This window comes from Oncorhynchus nerka, linkage group LG14, assembly GCF_034236695.1.
Source record: "Oncorhynchus nerka isolate Pitt River linkage group LG14, Oner_Uvic_2.0, whole genome shotgun sequence".
Taxonomy (NCBI): domain Eukaryota; kingdom Metazoa; phylum Chordata; class Actinopteri; order Salmoniformes; family Salmonidae; genus Oncorhynchus; species Oncorhynchus nerka.
In genome coordinates this window covers 45,584,962-45,593,435 of record NC_088409.1, presented here as the reverse complement: position 1 = coordinate 45,593,435, position 8,474 = coordinate 45,584,962, and positions in this window count along the sequence as shown.

The following is an 8,474-nucleotide window of genomic DNA, read 5'->3' as shown; positions in this document are numbered from 1 at the left end:
CTGAGCTCTCCATCACATTCAAGCTCTCACTCTCTTTTTTCTCTCTCTCTCCCTCTGTCTTTTCCAGGGAGAGAAATTGATCGTAACTCTCAAGAGTATATAGGTGCCCTCGCTTTTCCAGGATCATAAACACTTGATCTCATTACTTTTGCTTGGCTTTAAGGACACAGTCTCTATGTGTGTGAAACCTCATTGCCACATCTGTGCTTGCTCACTTTCCCTTGTTTGTACTGTACCTGTCACCCTTATTAGGCCCTGCTAGCGAAGCCAACCCCCTGCAAATTATAGAGACGGGAATCCTTCCTGTTGTCATTTTCATAATTCACTGAAAAATAGGCCCCGGGGCCCTGGTTAGTTCCCATAGACTGAAGCAAGAGACCGGGGGCCCTTCTGAACCACTGCTGGCCCCTCCCCCTATTTCGTCATCCCATTCACCAATGGGGGTGAATGGGGGGTGGGGCCACATGAGGCCACTGCATTGCTAGAGTCACAGGCTCAGTCACAGCAGCAACTCCAACAGCGGTGCACTACATTAGGGTTTACACTGTTATTACCAATTACCCATTGCTGTCCTCCATTCAAAGCCTCTCCCCAAATCCAGTGGAACTTGCGGCTTCCATCCAGCTCTCCTAAGATGAACCCACTGAGACTTCCCCCCAGAGACTACACTGATCCATGGTTTCCATCTCTGGAGCACAGCAGTCCCTGTCTCTCTCATGGCTACAGATCTGAGAGGTAGACCAGTAGGGGCCAGAGGGAACGTTCAAAGGGAGGCCTTGATTACTCCAAAATATATAGTGGGAAATGTGTCAAGCCAGAAAGAGACTGACAGGCCACCCACTTGATTTAGAGATGGCCATCCATTGATAGGGAATCCACGCTATTGGAGCTGAGGAACAGTATCACAGAGAGAGCATAATGTCTGTGATCATTAAAGGCCATCAATGCCTTAGCCCTACTCAATGTGAGTACTCTCATTGATTGAAGAAACAGACTGACAACATTACATAGTACACATGTGTATCTGATGACAATTACAATTGAGACTACAAGGCCAGTTGGCCTGTATTGTTGAAGAGTCAATTATCCTAAGGGATGAACACTGAAAACCCCAAAGTCTTGAAAACATCCCCATTGCTTTATGTACTATACTGCCCCCCTTTGGGGTAAACCCATATTGCATCAATGTTGATACAGTAGACCTAAACTACAGGTAACTGCCAAAATAAAGTATCTTAATAGGGTGTTGGGCCGCCTGAACAGCTTCAATGCGCTTTGGCATAGATTCTACAAGTGTCTGGAACTATATTGGAGGGATACGACACCATTGGTGTTTTGTTGATGGTGGTGGAAAACACTGCTTCAGAATCTCCCATACATTTGGTTGAGATCTGGTAACTGAGACACACACACACACACACATTTTAAACCCTCTATGCCCTTTTGAGACCCCTCTTTCAAAGTCATTGAGATCTCTTCTACCCATGGTAGCCAAAAATAATGGGCAACTCGGCATTTTTATACATTAAACATAGATGGTGGGGGCGAAGTCTTAAAACGTGAAGTTGATTGATCCCTGTCGAGGAAGTAGCTAATTTGATGTGTATGACAGTAAAATATTCTTACTATAACATGTGTTGGCACCTTCAATTCTTACTATTTACCCAATTTATTGAAAGCTAGCCAATGTTACAGACTAGCCAGCTACTGTTCATGTAAATCTCAGTTTCTGTTTCATTAGTTAACGTTACCTCTGTCAGTGAATTCAATTGTTGAATCGTGTTTCGGCTCATGATTATATGTCTCATTTCAAGCAACTAGCTGCAGGCTTAAAGAAACATTCAATCACGTACTTTTCATGGAAACCCAATAAAGGCATGCGGATAGAAAGATGTGTGTGTCATGTATGCTAGAATGAAGGTTTAAAAACAACAGATGCAGATGCATGTTAGCCAATACATAGCCCAACACATATGGCATACCATGTAATAAAATATTTTCTAAAAACAGTTGTATAATGTGCTCTGCAATAAGATAACTAATCTGGTTTAGAAATCAAACTCTGGTTATCAAATAACAACAGCCCAATTTTTTAAATTTTATTTAACTAGGCAAGTCAGTAAAAAATAAAATAAACGTATTATTTTCAATGACGGCCTATGAACAGTGGGTTAACTGCCTTGTTCAGGGGGGGGGACGACAGATTTTTACCTTGTCAGCTCAGGGAAACTGGTCTTGCAACCTTTTTAGTCCAACACGTTAACCACTAGGCTACCTGCCGCACCAATAACATGGTGGACATGTATGTTGATGGATGCATTGGAATATAAGGTATGGAGAATGATAGATTCTGTAGGATTATAGAAAAAGCAGTTACTAAATGTTCAGTGAATGTGAGTATATTTAGGTGGTTTAAATGATTACATTTACATTTACATTTAAGTCATTTAGCAGACGCTCTTATCCAGAGCGACTTACAAATTGGTGCGTTCACCTTAAGACATCCAGTGGAACAGCCACTTTACAATAGTGCATCTAAATCTTTTAAGGGGGGGGGTGAGAAGGATTACTTTATCCTATCCTAGGTATTCCTGAAAGAGGTGGGGTTTCAGGTGTCTCCGATAAACTGATAAACTGTCCTACTAACCTTCTAAAAGTTAAGTGCCAAAATCTTGCCAATGCATTCATTATTCTACTAACTATGACGGAATGTGAGACATTTCCATCATGTACGTTTCCTGCATATACTGTACACGCGAATAAAAAACACCATCACTGTCACGACTTCCGCCGAAATCGGTGCCTCTCCTTGTTCAGGCGGCGCTCGGCGGTCGGCGTTGCGGGTCTACTAGCCATCGCCGATCCACTTTTCTTTTTCCTTTGGTTTTGTCTTTGTTTTCACACACCTGTTTTCCATTTCACAATTATTTGTTCCTGTATTTAAACCCTATGTTTCCCCCATGGTGTTGTGTTGGATTATTTCATGTTCAGTTAGGTTTATTTTGTATTGCTGGTTTATTCTGCGGGTTCTGTGTTTCACCCGTGCGTTTTCTTTACCGTTTTGTTGTTGTCAAGTGTAATTGTTACCTTGTGCCTTGTTGAGTAAAGTACGTTGCTCACTCATTCTGCTCTCCTGCGCCTGACTTCATGCACCAGCTACACTCACCTTCTGACAATCACAAATAGTTTCACCATTTATTGAGTACAGAGACAAATAGCAAAGGTGGTTCAGGCAATATTTGGAGTATCTACATTACATTTGTCATTTAGCAGACGCTCTTACCCAGAGCGACTTACAGAAGGAACTAGGGTTGAAGAACTAGCGTTAAAATGATAAACATAGATTAGCTAACACAATGTGCCATTGAAACACAGGAGTCAAGGTTGCTGATATTGGGCCTCTATACACCCATGTAGATATTCCATAAAAACATTTCAGTTTCCAGCTACAAATCAAATCAATCAAATGTTATTTGTCACATACACATGGTTAACAATGTTAATGCGAGTGTAGCGAAATGCTTGTGCTTCTAGTTCCGACAATACAGTAATATCCGACGAGTAATCTAGCCAACAATTCCAAAACTACTACCTTATAGACACAAGTGTAAGGGGATAAAGAATATGTACATAAAGATATATGAATGAGTGATGGTACAGAGCGGCATAGGCAAGATGCAGTAGATGGTATCGAGTACAGTATATACATATGAGATGAGTATGTAAACAAAGTGGCATAGTTAAAGTGGCTAGTGATACATGTACAGGAGAGGGCTCAGAACGCACCCTTGTGGGGTTTCTTTCTTTCTGATGACCAGGTGGCGAATCGCATCTCTGCATGTCTGGCAGACATGGATGACGGATCACCACCTCAAGCTGAACCTCGGCAAGACGGAGCTGCTCTTCCTCCCGGGGAAGGACTGCCCGTTCCATGATCTCGCCATCACGGTTGACAACTCCATTGTGTCCTCCTCCCAGAGCGCTAAGAACCTTGGCGTGATCCTGGACAACACCCTGTCGTTCTCAACTAACATCAAGGCGGTGGCCCGTTCTTGTAGGTTCATGCTCTACAACATCCGCAGAGTACGACCCTGCCTCACACAGGAAGCAGCTCAGGTCCTAATCCAGGCACTTGTCATCTCCCGTCTGGATTACTGCAACTCGCTGTTGGCTGGGCTCCCTGCCTGTGCCATTAAACCCCTACAACTCATCCAGAACGCCGCAGCCCGTCTGGTGTTCAACCTTCCCAAGTTCTCTCACGTCACCCCGCTCCTCCGCTCTCTCCACTGGCTTCCAGTTGAAGCTCGCATCCGCTACAAGACCATGGTGCTTGCCTACGGAGCTGTGAGGGGAACGGCACCTCAGTACCTCCAGGCTCTGATCAGGCCCTACACCCAAACAAGGGCACTGCTTTCATCCACCTCTGGCCTGCTCGCCTCCCTACCACTGAGGAAGTACAGTTCCCGCGCAGCCCAGTCAAAACTGTTCGCTGCTCTGGCCCCCCAATGGTGGAACAAACTCCCTCACGACGCCAGGACAGCGGAGTCAATCACCACCTTCCGGAGACACCTGAAACCCCACCTCTTTCAGGAATACCTAGGATAGGATAAAGTAATCCTTCTCACCCCCCCTTAAAAGATTTAGATGCACTATTGTAAAGTGGCTGTTCCACTGGATGTCTTAAGGTGAACGCACCAATTTGTAAGTCGCTCTGGATAAGAGCGTCTGCTAAATGACTTAAATGTAAATGTAATGTAAATGTGGGGCCCCAGTGTTGAGGATCAGCGGGGTGGAGATGTTGTTGCCTACCCTCACCACCTGGGGGCGGCCCGTCAGGAAGTCCAGTACCCAGTTGCACAGGGCGGGATCGAGACCCAGGGTCTCGAGCTTGATGATGAGCTTGGAGGGTACTATGATGTTAAATGCCGAGCTGTAGTCGATGAACAGCATTCTCACATAGGTATTCCTCTTGTCCAGATGGGTTAGGGCAGTGTGCAGTGTGGTTGAGATTGCATCGTCTGTGGACCTATTTGGGCGGTAAGCAAATTGGAGTGGGTCTAGGGTGTCAGGTAGGGTGGAGGTGATATGGTCTTTGACTAGTCTCTCAAAGCACTTCATGATGACGGAAGTGAGTGCTACTCAGTAGTCGTTTAGCTCAGTTACCTTAGCTTTCTTGGGAACAGGAAAAATGGTGGCCCTCTTGAAGCATGTGGGAACAAAAGACTGGGACAGGGATTGATTGAATATGTCCGTAAACACACCAGCCAGCTGGTCTGCGCATGCTCTGAGGGCGCGGCTGGGGATGCCGTCTGGGCCTGCAGCCTTGCGAGGGTTAACACGTTTAAATGTTTTCCTCACGTCGGCTGCAGTGAAAGAGAGGCCGCATGTGTTGGTTGCGGGCCGTGTCAGTGGCACTGTATTGTCCTCTTCCGGCGCCGACAGAGATGGCCGCCTCGCTTCGCGTTCCTAGGAAACTATGCAGTTTTTGTTTTTTTACGTGTTATTTCTTACATTGGTACCCCAGGTCATCTTAGGTTTCATTACATACAGTCGAGAAGAACTACTGAATATAAGAGCAGCGTCAACTCACCATCAGTACGACCAAGAATATGACTTTCGCGAAGCGGATCCTGTGTTCTGCCTTTCACCCAGGACAACGGAATGGATCCCAGCCGGCGACCCAAAAAACGAGGGAAACGAAGCGGTCTTCTGGTCAGACTCCAGACTCCGGAGACGGGCACATCGTGCACCACTCCCTAGCATACTTCTCGCCAATGTCCAGTCTCTTGACAACAAGGTTGATGAAATCCGAGCAAGGGTAGCATTCCAGAGGGACATCAGAGACTGTAACGTTCTTTGCTTCACGGAAACATGGCTCACTGGAGAGACGCTATCGGAGTCGGTGCAGCCAGCTGGTTTCTCCACGCATCGCGCCGACAGAAACAAACATCTTTCTGGTAAGAAGAGGGGCGGGGGCGTATGCTTCATGGTTAACGAGACGTGGTGTGGTCACAACAACATAGAGGAACTCAAGTCCTTCTGTTCACCTGATTTAGAATTCCTCACAATCAAATGTCGACCGCATTATCTACCAAGGGAATTCTCTTCGATTATAATCACAGCCGTATATATTCCCCCCCAAGCAGACACATCGATGGCTCTGAAAAAACTTTATTTGACTCTTTGCAAACTGGAATCCATATATCCTGAGGCTGCATTCATTGTAGCTGGGGATTTTAACAAGGCTAATCTGAAAACAAGACTCCCCAAATTGTATTAGCATATCGATTGCGCAACCAGGGCTGGAAAAACCTTGGATCATTGCTATTCTATCTTCCGCGACGCATATAAGGCCCTGCCCCGCTCTCCTTTCGGAAAAGCTGACCACGACTCCATTTTGTTGCTCCCTGCGTACAGACAGAAACTAAAACAAGAAGCTCCCGCGCTGAGGTCTGTTCAACGCTGGTCCGACCAATCTGATTCCACACTCCAAGACTGCTTCCATCACGTGGACTGGGATATGCTTCGTATTGCATCAAACAACAACATTGACGAATACGCTGATTCGGTGAGCGAGTTCATTAGAACGTGCGTTGAATATGTCGTTCCCATAGCAACGATGAAAACATTCCCAAACCAGAAACCGTGGATTGATGGCAGCATTCGCGTGAAACTGAAAGCACGAACCACTGCTTTTAATCAGGGCAAGGTGACCGGAGACATGACCGAATACAAACAGTGTAGCTATTCCCTCATTTACAACATTAACTATGTATACACTGTATTTATGATCAATTTGATGTTATTTTAATGGACAGAAAATGTGCATTTCTTTCAAAAACGAGGACATTTCTAAATGACCCCAAACTGTTGAAGGGTAGTGTATCTCACAGGAGAAAGCATCTGAGTGAGCAAAACAGCGCCCCTCTGTCTCTCTATGTGTCATGCCTGCTCCCGCTCCCCCTCTCCGGTGCTTGAGGTCACCAGTTCACTCATCATTACACACACCTACCACTATTGTTATGCGTACCTGTGCTTAATTATGGGACTCACTAGGACTCCATCACGTCATTTACATCCCGTTGTTTGTCACTTCCTCAGTTTCATTCCCGAGTCAGCATTGATGTTGTTTTGTTTCTCCTGTCCAGACGCTGTTCTTGTTTTGTTCCATGTCTATTTATTATTAAATCCACACCCTGTACTTGTTTCTCGTCTCCCAGTGTCTGTCGTTACAGATCATGTGTAGATCATCTATCTGATGCTGTCTGGTCCAAACGAGTATGTCACGCCCTGACCTTAGATATCTCTGTTTTTCTATATATTTAGCTTAGGTCAGGGTGTGACTAGGGTGGATACTCTAGTTGTTGTATGTCTAGGGTTTTTGTATGTCTGGGTGTTTTTGTATGTCTATGTTGGCCTGATATGGTTCCCAATCAGAGACAGCTGTTTATCTTTGTCTCTGATTGGAGATCACATTTAGGTAGCCATTTTCCTCATTTGTGTTTTGGGATCTTGACTATGTTTAGTTGCCTGTCTGCACTAAGTTGTATAGCTTCACGTTTCGTTTATTGGTTTTGTTAAGTGTCTCATTCATTAAAAGAGAATGTACGCATACCACGCTGCGCCTTGGTCCGATCCTTACGACGACGTTACAGAGTTAGACATTTTTCCACCGGTAGCATTGAAGGCAAGGAAAAGCCTATGAGCATCTGGCCTCCCTTGACAAAAAAAGTTTTCAAAATATGCCAGTCAGCAATGAGCTAAACTAAGTGAGCTCAACTGTGAATGGTCCTGGTGCAATATGTAGCTAGATGTAAAAGGCTAATGTTAAGTAGCTAACGTTGCCCATGAATAACCTAGGACAACAAAAAATAAAAGTGTGTACTGTATGACAGACCGATAGACAACATGAAAGAGAGGAGAATGACATTGGCGTTTCTCAACAAGTAGGGTGAGTCAACATGTTTTTCTACTTGCACGAACACACACACACGTACACACAGAAATCAGAACCATGGACAGCCACATATTTAGCTAACATTGATTGGACTAAATTGTTTTCGGTATCTTTTAGTTGTCAATGTATTAGACTAAGCAGAGGTGATTTGATGATGCCTACCCATGTAGAATGCCGCCGGAGAGGATGGCTGATGTTTTACGTGCTCTTAACCAGCTGTGTTAATATTTTTTTGCATTGTTTGTAACTTATTTTTTTACTTATTTTGTACATAATGTTGCTGCTACTGTCTCTTATGACCGAAAATAACTTTTGGACATCAGAACAGCGATTACACACCACGAACTGGTAGGAGCTTTTTCCTTTAACGTGTCTGACGAGTCTGACGTGAAGGATATACTGCTCTCCCAGGAAATTCCCGTCATTTGCGTGAAGAGAAGACAGAGAAAAAGGGGGTGGAGGTTGCTGTTTTCTGATCATTTGTAGGCGAGCGAGTAAACCCCCACTGCCATCCGTT